A 12,878-nucleotide genomic window follows, 5' to 3' on the forward strand; every position below is an offset into this window, starting at 1 on the left:
ACTTATCTACCTTGGATGCCACATTATGATTTAATTGTCATTTTTAAAAAGAATATTTTCTCCTATGACAAGGTCGATTTGGAGAAAGGAGAAATGAAATGTAATTTCAAAATAATGTGAAGTGAATGTGCATCTGGATTTGGCGTTCATTTGGAGGGAATGTGAATTTGAATTTGAGCCCTCAAAATCTATAAATAAGAGTGTTGGGCTTCTCATTTGGATATCAAATAAATTTGCATTGTTATGTTGTTGAATTGGCAATTGAAAAAATTTGAGTTTCGAAGTGTGGCTTCCTAGCTAAGTCTCAGTTTCGTACTTGCAAGATAGTACCTAGCTGTGTTCATGTATTCCCAATGTTGTTGGTGAGTGAGTTGCAGATTGTGGAGTGTTTTATTTGGGATTGGAGTGTTTCTGGTTGTTGGTCGTGGGACTACTGAAAGTGTATTTTGCTCACACCTCTTGACCAAGCGATTTCATCATTCTGGGTACCGGCTCATCCTTCCTTCCTACCACTGGTGATGCATATTGTAAGTTTTTAGCATCTTATTTTGAGTGTGGATTTTTATATTGCACATTGAACTTCCCAGGTTAGGTGTTGGGTTTTGTGAATGCATTGGGAAGCATGCAAAATAAATATGGGTGTTTCGATGGATTTCCTTGGGTTTGTTCTCATTGTGGCGGGTATAACAATTATTTAGAACAGATTTTGGGTGAATTGGGTGAGTAATGAGAGAGTTATGAGCGTTTTAGTGAATCCATAGGCTGTTGGTTTTGCAATTCCAGCCTATAGATTTTTTATGTTAGCATAAATTTCATGTTCTTAATTGGATGTTCAACATTACTCTCTTCTCACATTATCTTGATTATTGTAAGGTCAAGTAGTAGTACTACTAACCAATTCGGCCTTGTAAATCTCACCCTGCTGAAAAGTCGAAGAGGCTGGTTTACCGCCTATTTTCAAGTAAATTATAATTCAGTCCTCCCACTGCATAAGTGGTTGAGTGATGTATGATTGTAATGGTCCTCCCACTGCATAAGCGGTTGAGTTGAGTTTGTTTTGTAATTTCAGTCGTCCCACTGAAATATTATGATCGAGTGATTTATGCCTTGTGTGTTTCTCTTGGCTGGTTGACCGCCAAGTTTCTTGCATTCCTGCTGGATAAGTGGAAGGGTCTGGCTTGCTGCCTAGTATTGTATTTCATTTCATCTTTCAGTAGTTTGAGATCTAACAATCCCCTATTCACCGTATGCTCTCACCTTCCCATATTGGGCACTTGGTGATCAAAAAGTGGAAGGGTTACAACTTCATCATTATTGTATGTTGATTTCCTAACCTTAACGGGTTCTTGTTGTGATTGTAACTGGAAACAAATTTAAAAAATTGTTGGGGATATTACAAAAGCCATGTTAAAGACTAATAACAAAACTAAGGCTTCAATATTAGCTCTTAGCCTCTAGCTAATCCAGAGATATGGCTTTGTTGTGATGTATTCACACGTCGCCCCATTGCAAGTGGGGACCCCTACTTTTTTGCTTTCTGGGGTTTGCTTTCTAGGTTTTTAGGGTTTGTCTATCAGCCTTGTATTTTGAGTGTCGCCAGGGGATCACTAGGATGGCAGGCTCTGCTTGAGCCAGGGTGAGTCCACGGGGCCCCAGAATTAGGGTTTCTTTGAGAGTCTTCCTTAGGGCCTGGTTTTGCTCTTATTGCTAATTGTGTCTTGCTTGGTGAGTGAGTATCATCCTTGAAGGTCTGAGTTAGGTCAAGTTGGTGAGTGATGAAGTCTGGAATGTCACCTTGATCTTCAAATGCCCTGAAATTTGGCTAAGTCTGGAATGTCTTCTTGATCCTGAAATTTGACTAAGTTTGGAAAACTGAAGAATCCTCCAAAAACTAGATTTTGCATTATAACTCCTGGAGGTCCGAAACCACTCTCAAACATCCTGACAATATATATGGAATATAACAAAGTATAAGAAAGTTATACTTAAATGTTATATTCCATACATGAATCCTGACGGAGAGACCAAAATGTCAAATTTCGCTCCTAACCCTTCCAAAGGATCCAAAGCGAATTTCGCTCTTGACCCTTCCAAAGGGTCCAGAGTGAAATTCTCCATAAGACATTCTACATTGCCCAAAGTCATGAACTAGCTCATTCTCATGCATTTGTGAAGGCAAAACACTTATTTGGAGTGAAGAAATGTGAAAATGAAGTCAGGATTTGAGCCCAAGGATGATTTTCGCTCCTGACCCTTCCAAAGGGCCCAGAACAAAATCCTCAATAAAAACCTTTTTTCTTCCTTGTTTGCACTACGAACCTTGTTCCTTGGACATAGTGGGGATAGATTGATGTACTCTTACCAAGAGAAGTGATTGAAGGCACTGAGAGGTGAGGATTTTGTCCAAGAGCATGATTTTTCACTCCTGGTCCTTCCCAAGGGTCCAGAGTGAAAATCCTCATAAACCTCATTTTCTCGCTTGTTTAGACCAACATTCTAGTTTTGAAGTGATGGAATGTGAAAATGTGAAGAATTTTGGCCTAGAACATGATTTTCGCTCCTGACCCTTCCAAAGGGTCTAGAGCGAAAATCCTCATACCCTCATTTCCTTCCTAATTTTGGCTAAGTGTTGGTCTCTAAGGCATGTTGGAAGGTGGATTGATGTGTTCTTGCCTTGAGAAGTGAATGAAAGCATTGAAAAGTAAGGATTTTGTCCAAGAATGGAAATTTCGCTCTTAACCCTTCCAAAGGGTCCAGAGCGAAATTTCCCATAAACCTCATTTCCTTCCTTGTTTGTACCAACATTCTAGTTTTGAAGTGATGGGATGTAAGAATGTGAGGGTTTTTGTCCAAGAATGAAATTTCACTCTTGACCCTTCCAAAGGGTCCAAAGCGAAATTCTTTATTAACCTTATTTTTTACCTTGTTTGGGCTTAAAACCTTGTTCCTTGGTCTTGGGGGTGAATTGGAGTTGAAATAATGAAGGAATATGCTAAAAACAAGAATTTTGCTCCTAACCCTTCTAGAGGGTCCAGAGTGAAATTCCTAAAATCCACCTTTTCCTTTCATTTTATGTCAAGCTAAGCATGGATAAATAGTAATAGAGCTCAGAAGGATCCCTAGGCATGCCTTGGAGTTTATTTTTGCCATCAACAATGATGATTTTGAGCTAGGACATGAATTTCACTCCTGACCCTTCCAAAGGGTCCAGAGCCGAATCCAAATGGGTCTTGTCTTTGGCCATGGTCTTGAGCGAATTTCTCCTTCCAGGCCTTCTTGGGGGTCAAACAAGTGTTGTCTTCATGAGGAAGGAGTCCAAAGGTGATAATAATGGCATAGCAAGGGAAGAAGGAGATGGAATTGTGTCCTAATCTTGAATTTCGCTCCTGACCCTTCCAAAGGGTCCAGAGCGAAATTCCCCAAAACCACCCTTTTTTTTTCAATTTTATGGTAAGTCAAGTGTCGGTTGGGATGGGGTAAGATTGGAGAAGTCCTTGAGGAAAACTTTGAGATCCTAGTGATCCGTGAACATGAAGGAATTGAGCGAAATCAAGAATTTAGCTCCTGACCCTTCCAAAGGGTCCAGAGCGAAATTCCTAGGATCACCTATTTTCTTTACAAGACAAGTTGAGTTTTTGGTTTTTATGGCCTAGATAGGAGTGAGGCGATGTATCCTTGGTCTTGAAGGTAGATTAGAGTTGAGAGAATGAGAAAAGAAGATCAAATCATGAATTTCTCTCCTGACCCTTCCAAAGGGTCATGAGCGAAATTCCTAAAATCCACCTATTCCTTTCATATTTGTGCCAAGCCAGGCCTAGAAAAAGATGATAGAAGCCCTTGAGATTTCCCTTGAATGGATTTTTGTCTCCAAAAATGATGATTTTGGGCCAGAGGAAGAAATTCGCTCCTGACCCTTCCAAAGGGTCCAGGGCGAAATCCATTATAAGTCCTGTCCCTGGCTATGATTTCTAGCAAATTTCTCTTTTCTAGTCATTTTGAAGTCAAACAAAATGTTGCAAACATGGGAGAAGGATCCAAGGATAAGAGTCCAAGTACAGAAAGTGAAAAAGATAGACCTTGGTGAAGGAAAACAAGCAAATCATGAATTTTGCTCCTAACCCTTCCAAAGGGTCTAGTGCGAAATTCACCAAATGTCCTTTTTCTTCCAAATTTGTGCTATACCAAGACAGTGATCAAGGTAGATTGGGCTTAAATATTTCCACAAGAATGTCTTAGAAGGTCTTGTGAGTGAAATAAGTGAGTGTTTTTTCCATGATCAAGAAATTCGCTCTTGACCCTTCTAGAGGGTCCAGGGCGAAATCCTCAATTTCACCTGACTTGCTCATGATAAAGGTCAAAGCATGGATCCCTAAGCTTTGGAGGAAGGAAAACTATCATATGTTTTCCTTGGGAATAATTTTGGAGTAAACAAGTGATAGAATTATCCTGGAATGCAAAATTTGCTCCTGACCCTTCCAGAGGGTCCAGGGAAAAATCTTTTGAAACTCCTATTTTTCACCTTGTTTGGACTAGGCGAAGAGCTAGTTGTGAGATAATATTGAAAAGAGGTCTAAATTTGGCAAAATTGCAAATTCTCTCTTGACCCTTCCCAAGGGTCCAGGGCAAAATTCTTATAGGGCCTGTCCCTGGGAAGGATTTTGAGCGAACTTTATTTTGAAGTCTTCTTGTTGATGATTTAAGGTGGAAAATGCTTTGTTGAAATGAACATGTCATATGTACTTAAATCACCTTTTGGTTTATTTTGCAGATGGAGAAAACTAGGTCAGGGCAAGGATGACCTCTTCCAGTCCATCATCATCAAGGATTACCACTTCTAATCTAGCATCATCAAGGACGACCACTTCCAGTCCAGCATCATCAAGGACAACCAATTCTAGTCCATCATCGTCAAGGACGTTCCACGGGCAAAAGGGAAGACTCAAGGTGTTCAAGGAATTTCCAGTTACCTCCAGAACCTTCACTTTGCCATACTAAGGAACCACAAGATGAGAAAGAAAGGCTTTGCCAACACTTCAAGACAGGATATGCTACTGGAGAAGGAAGACTTGACAATAAGGAAGCCTGGTCAAGCAAAGGAAGTAAATCATTCATCACGTCAAAGATAGAGGAGAATCAAATAAGGTCAGTGCAATGGTCCCTTGAAGAAGTAGATAGTCTCAAAAGAGTTAATCAAAGTTATCTTCTCAGCCTCATCAAATTTAACATCAACCAAGCTACAAGTGTTAGACAAGGTGGCATCCCAGTCATCATTCCTCCAGTCGGATTGGTCCACCTCAGCACGTCCAAATTCAATGTACCTAATTTACCAGAGGTGGCACAAACTTCAAGGCACCTACCCCTTCTTCCTATTGGTCCTCACTCCTGGAATGTAATTTTCTAATTAGCTAAGGAAGTTTGTTGTAACAAACCCTAATTAGGGTTTCTATCTTGTAATCCTAGCCATTGATTCTAAATCAATCAGAACCGTCTCTTTGTAAAGGGTTCTCTATATAAATCCCTGGCTCCTCATTTGTAAAGGATAATAGTTAGTTAAAAAATAATAGTTGGTTAATAGAGAATAGATAGTAGTGAATAGTCAGAGAGTAAGAAATAGTTAAAGTAGAATAGAAAGAGAAGGCAAAGATTGTTGCCAAGATGTTGTTGTAAAGGACTTGTAAACTTCATTGAAGAAATGGTGAATTCTATAGGTCGATTCAACAATTTTTATGGTCTCTATACTTCTCAAATTTGATTTCATGTTATTAGATGAGAAGAAATGTGTATGATCAATGTTTAAATATGTATATCTATACTACTAGCAATTTGTTGATTGCAGACTTGCCTTGTGTAGTCAACTGGAATCATTTAGCTTAAGCATAACTTCAATTGTCGCTTCTTCATTGATATGCATCAACCTAATGGTGTCCATGCTTGTAGCGGTGATTTGAACATCATAAATCTTTCCTTAGAAGATCACACTAACCTTGTGGAGATGGTCCTAGGATGTCAGAGCAAGACTTAGTTAGAATTTCATCAAAGGTCATTCATTGCTTTTTCATTCTTAGTATTGCAAATAGATCCCATTTCAACCTTTCTCCTTTTTCCTTTTTTTCTCAAAATTAACAGCCAGTAAAATCTCACGGTCCAACAATATCCAAAGCAAATCAGATGTTCAGGCAGTTAAACGTAAGTCCCCTTGTGATTCCAGCAAAATCACATTATACCACAAGAAGCTTATCCACACGTAGAGACTGATCCTTTGACGAGATCTTCCGCAGTCGGGAAACTTTGTTCAAGAGAGGATAAGATACCTTGGTATTTTACTCTGTGTTCGCATGTGCATGAAAAACACATCAACAAAATTGGCGCTAGGAGGGCTGAGCATTTGAACGTCAGATCTTGACAAGTCACATCGCATTTGAAGAAATCATCTAAAGGCTTTTTACCCTCCTCCCGCGCTCAACAGAATTGGCGCTAGAAGGAGGGGGTGATCGTGATAAACGCTTGAACAACTGATAGAATTAAGAGTGCCTGACAGTGAATGCGAATTCTTGAACCCAAGGAAGATCAATGGAGAGCCTTTTTTCAATGCTCGACGAAAGTGGTACAGAGAAAGGAGGTGATCGCTGGGTTGTTAGTTGGACTTGTGAAAACAAGGAAGCAAGCTGGAACCAATTGAGAGTTCAGGTTGAATCTGAGATATTCAAGATCTCTCTTATTCTAGAAAATAAAATAAAAAAGTGAAAAATAGAAAATCCAAAAAAGTAAAAAAACCAAAAATACAAAAAAAAGTGAAAATAGAAAATCCAAAAAAAAAAAAATTGAAAAAAATCAAAAAATCAAAAAGAAAAGATTTCTCAATGGAGCGGCAACAGTTTCACGAGGAGCAACAAGTTGATTTTCCTCAACTTTGGTGGAGATTAGATACATAGCTTTATCAACGCAGATTGTCTAAGTTTGCAAGGCCAGGGAAGTGTCGAGTCCATGAGACAGAGGAACATGATGAAATTCATTGCTTGAAAGACTTGTCAAGGATAGAATCGACAACGCAATGAAAGATCTTCTTTTGGGATTTCCCCAGACTAGAGGCAGAAGAAAGCAATTTCAGTGTCCCAGAAACCAAAGATCTAAGCTTGTTATGGATGATCGAGATTCATCTTATTTTGAATGGTGAAATGCGTTTAGAGAACATATTAATTCCATTGTGGTGTAGGATTCACAATTCACCTCACTCTGAATTTACTTGCTCAGTATGTGAAATGGCCATCAATCAAGTCAGAAATCAGTTTGGAATGCCAACTTTGTCTGAGGAAGAGTGTATTGTGAACAGATCTTGGGGTGCACATCTTGCAGCTGAACTTAGGAGAACCTTTGAAAAGGACATTTCTCCAGCACCTGATTGTGAGAAGGACCAGTTGCAGGTTGACGATACAAATACACTTGATGATCAATGCATGGATAGCTCACCATGTCTTGCACCTGAAGAAGAATACCATGAAACAAAAGTTGAAGAAGCAGTTGAGAATGCTCAGGTAGTGATAAAGGAAGATCTAAGAGATGAACAAGCAATTAAAGGAGAAGATGACTCATTCCTCGAGGAATTTTCATTTATGCTACAAAAAGAGATCCTTGAGAGTGAATTACAAGAGGTTTCAAATAGCATTCTTAAAGAGGACAATCAAGTTGAGATGTTGAATGAGGAAATACAAACCATCATAAGTGAGCTTAGATATGAAGAACAACTCGAGGAGGTGCTCAAAGACACCATTATCATCATGATATTTGAGGAGGCACTGAAAGGTCTCATGGAAGAAGTACAAATGGAATCACTGCCAAAAATTTTTCAAGATAACCAAGTTACTGTGAGTGATGTGATTCATCATCAGCTTTGACCTCCCAAGACTATACTTGAAGATGAAATGCCACCAGAGATTATATTTGATCAACTAGAGGAGATGTTTGAAGCTCAATCCATCAAGGAGACTCTCATTTTTGAAGATATGCTAACAAAATTTCATGAAGATGCTTGGTTTATGCAAGATGTCACTATGAAGGTTAAGAATGTAGAGCTATTTGAAGGGGGGTTGGGCTTGTTTGAAGAGGAACTTCTAAATAAAGATCAACATGTTGCAAATGCTCGTGGAATGGTTCATCATCAATGATGACCTCCTAAAGTAGCCAGTGACCTCGCTTCCGACAATGCAGTCCCATTTGAGTCTGAAATATGCCAGGTTGTTTCTTTCCTTAATCCTAGCCTTGACAGTTATTATGATTTTGGTTATGGGGGTTTTAGGAAAACAACTTGTATTTGGATAGATCATGGACCTAACGAATTACCTCAATTGATCATTTTAAATGAAAACTTGCCTGAATATGAGAGATGCATGGTGAGAGCTTTCTTTTTTGTGTTTAAGGATGAATTTGCTCGACTAAGAACCATCACATTTGCTATGCTCCTATTGCACTACCTGAGAAACCATGTAAATTCATGTACATATTTTGCTTCTTTGAGTCGTGTTGAGTTTGGGAGTCTTGTATATAGCTTTTAGAATAGGTTTTCCTTTCATGTGTTTTAGGTTAGAGGTCTTTTGAGCCTTGTTCTTAATCTGCTTTGAGTCATTTTACTCATGATCTTGAGTGGCTCAGGTAGTTCAATTGTTTTCTTTCTTTAGATAGTTTCCTTTTGGTGTGTGCTTTAGCTTAGTTTGCTTTTGGGTCAGTTGTTTGCTTTAGTTTAGGTGTCTTGAGTAGGAGCCTCCATTCATGAGAAAGGCACTTGTGTTGTTGCTCGCATACTGGCAATATCTTGGATCTTACGTTAGATTCATTTCTCAGATATCTATTCATGAAGCACTCAGAATCCGAGGTTGTTCCTCTCCAGCTTTATCATCTGATCAAGACCTGTATTTGACTTGGAAGGGAATCATTTTCTGTATCTTGATGTCGACATCTGTTGATTACTATATCTTCACACATTAATAGACTCTGAGTCATTATGGTTTCCAAGCAAAGCTGTGATTGGCGAAAAATCTAAAATCTGACTTCATCGCCACCGCTATCCTCAAACCCTTGTAAGCTTCACTGCTTACGAGCCTTGGTGAAAAATCTGAAATCTGACTTCATCGCCACTGCAATCCTCAAACCCTAGTAAGCTTCACTGCTTACAAGCCAAAGGAATTGACAGAATGAAAAAGCAATATCAAAAGGAAAAAATGAGAAGATGAAAGAGAAAAATCAAGAAAAAATGAAATCAAAATTGGCTAATGGGAACATACAAGTAACTCCATCGGGGCTATGGACGTCCGCTTGGAAATGGAGCAATGTTCGTGAGATTGCGGTGATAACCTCATCGGGACTATGGACGTCTGGCTGGCAGCGAGACTCTATCCAAGATGCTTATGAAGTTTAGATATACTATGTAGCCAATCACGTGGGAACCTGAAAGTCATAATTGTCTTGTCGAGAGGAATGAATACACTTGCACACACCTAGGTAATCAAAGACTATGTCTGGATCTGGTTAAGGATTTTCCTTCTACTTTGAGTACATTTTCTAATCTCTTGATAAGTTGGGTTGAATTTTCTGGAGGTTCTAAGTGTCAATTGAGTCTTTATCTTTGAAATGTTCAGGAACATTTATTCAAGGTGGCGCTAGATGTTGTGACGTATTCACACATCGCCCCATTGCAAGTGGGAACCCCTACTTTTTTGCTTCCTGGGGTTTTCTTTCTAGGTTTTTAGGGTTTGTCTGTCAGCCTTGCATTTTGAGTGTCGCCAGGGGATCACTAGGATGGTAGGCTCTTCTTGAGCTAGGGTGAGTCCACGGGGCCCCAGAATTAGGGTTTCTTTGAGAGTCTTCCTTAGGGCCTGGTTTTGCTCTTGTTGCTAATTGTGTCTTGCTTGGTGAGTGAGTATCATCCTTGAAGGTCTGAGCTAGGTCAAGTTGGCGAGTGATGAAGTCTGGAATGCCATCCTAATCTTCAAATGCCCTGAAATTTGGCTAAGTTTGGAATGTCTTCCTGATTGACTAAGTTTGGAAAATTGAAGAATCCTCCAAAAAATAGATAAGGCGTCAAATTTCCTATCAAACCATAGGGTTGATGATAAGAATGGTTTAAAGGCTAATGTAACGTCCCCTATCTGACAACTCTAGGAAATGAATGATTTATCAAAAAAATGCAAGTTGAAACAATAACTAATCACCAATGTAGATGCCAAAACATAATTCAAGCCCTTTTAATTCAAACTTACACTTCCAAACAAAAAATTCAAACCCTTATAATACTGCTATATATGCTAAAATGGAAAATAGACAACATATGTGAATTGTGTGTTGAAGATATCAATTATGATTGATGATATATGATTGATTTCTTATGGAGAGAGATACTATGATTCACCAATCTTTATATGAAACCCTTATACACTAAAACTAGCAAATAGGAAAGTATAATTGGATAATCAGTTGCTAGATAAATACTCTGATAAGAGACCCAGGATCTGATTTTTATTTATGACACCCAATATATTAAAAATAATGTATGCAACAACAACAACAACAAACCCTCATAAAGTACTCATATTAGGTCTACAAATGATCTTAAAATTCTTTTCAATCAACCAATAATGTTAGGAAAAAATAACAGGTTGATCAAACCATTTCCTCCATCACTCCACGGGAGAATAGAATGATAGTACAAAGATCAAAGACATACCACAACATTGCACATTATATGATGAGCACACACTTATACTAAGAGGGTGGAGGGAGAGGGGAAGGGGGTGAATCAATATAAGACATCCTTTACTTTTTCAAACTAACAACCACAATAATGTCAATTGCATAATATTCACATAAGATCTAACAATTGAGAGACATGAGGAAACAAAAGATTTATATGGAAACCCTTACCAGAGAAAAACAATAATCAATAATAAAAAATAACACAATAAACACTCAGATCACAAGAGCACCTTCAGAAAAACCTCCCTCTTGGAGGTGAAAACCCCAACAACTAAATCTCTACTTATATTTAGACAATATCAGTATGTGTCTTTACAACTTTGCTTCAACACTTGAAGCAATGTGAACAACATAATATAACTTCAACCAAGGGCACAAACAATAGTATGAACACCAGCATGAAAATTTGAACTATGACAAACTTATCTGCAAATATCCTTGACTGAGAATGATGAGCTAATCAGAGAAGACAATTCGCTAGTCAAGGAGCCAAGTTGCAGACCATGAAGATGATTTGTTGCTCCCAGAATAAGTTTGTTGTCCCTAGAACAAAACTTGCTGCCTTAGGAAATGTATTCGCTGATCAGACAGTAGGTTCATTGGTCTTAGAGATGGACTTGCTGATCAAAAGAAGTCATTCGTAGACCCAGTAGTGATTCGTTGATGAGATGATACAATTAACTATTCTGCTAAAGGTAGATGATCGTAGAACTAACTAAAAAATGAGTGAATGAATATATATTTGAAGCATGAATGAACTTTGCTTATATATGTGACTTTATCCACCTAATTCATCCTAGGTCGACTCACAATGATAACAATTAATAATAATATAATGCTCTAAACTTGGCGCCCAATATAGGGTCAGCCCCATTACATTTCCAAGTTATAATGTTCAATATAGGGTTAGCCCTATTCACAAGTTACATCGCCCATTATAGGGCCAAACCAAATTACGAGTTACATTGACTATTATAGGGTCGGCTCTATAGTAATTACAAGTTACATTATGTGTTTGGGTCCAACCCAATACAAGTAATACTTATATTTGATCCGAACTAGTTATTATTTCAACACTCCCTCTTAGCTAGGGAGGATTCTAGCCAAATAACAAATCATCATGGACCATTCCATGATATCCATCTTGCATTGCCCACAAAGGATGGATCCAAAAGCTTTATTATGCACACTTGCAAGAAATGAATACACACAAATATATAAATACACATCATGAACATCTTTCATGATATCCATCTTGCATTGCCCGCAGAGGATAGATCCACCTTGTAATGCCCGTAGAGGGTGAGAAGAGGTCTTACACCTCAAAACTTCTCTACTGAGAAGAATAACCTGCCACCTTGCTTTCCATAGAGGGTGGTTCCACCTTGCATTGCCTGTAGAGGGTGGAGGACGTCTTTCACCTCAAGCTTCTCCCAGAGAAGGATCTAATGTCACATTGCATTCCCCACAGAGGTTGGAGGAGGTCTTTCGCCTCAACATTCTCCCAAAGAAGGATTCAATGTCACCTTTCATTGCCCATAGAGGGTGACTCCACCTTGCATTTCCTGCAAAGAGTGGAAGATGCAACTTAATGTATCACTAGGACAAAGATTCCCTCTCAACCAAGGTTGTGTTCTCCACAATTTCCAAGTCTCTTTCTGAAGCACACAAACTTCACTCGAACACAAGGCTTGGCGAGAACAACTACAATCTGCTCATCGGTGATGACATATTCAGCTGAATGGAAACTTTTTGTACCATATCATGAATATAGTGATAATGAGTTTTCACATGTTTTGGCCTGTCATGAAACACAAGATTGACAAACATCTCAATACAATTCCAATTGTTATAATTAATGACTGAGGGTTCCCAAGGTTGCCCAAACAACCTAGCAAGAAGCTATGTGAAGCCACACAAATTCACAATATACTCAACTTCAGCAGTGCTCAATGCAACTCAGGATTGATTCCTGCTGACCCAAGAGATTAGAGCAGAACTCAAGTTGAAGCAAATCCTTGAAGTGTTCTAAAACTTCCTGCCCAATCAGAATCTGAGTAGCCTTCTAGGGTGATGACAATGTTGATTGGATACTTCAGCCCGTAGCCAACTGTTTCTCGCAAATATCTCAGGAT

This window comes from Cryptomeria japonica, chromosome 3 (genome assembly GCF_030272615.1).
Source record: "Cryptomeria japonica chromosome 3, Sugi_1.0, whole genome shotgun sequence".
NCBI classification, from domain to species: Eukaryota; Viridiplantae; Streptophyta; class Pinopsida; order Cupressales; family Cupressaceae; genus Cryptomeria; species Cryptomeria japonica.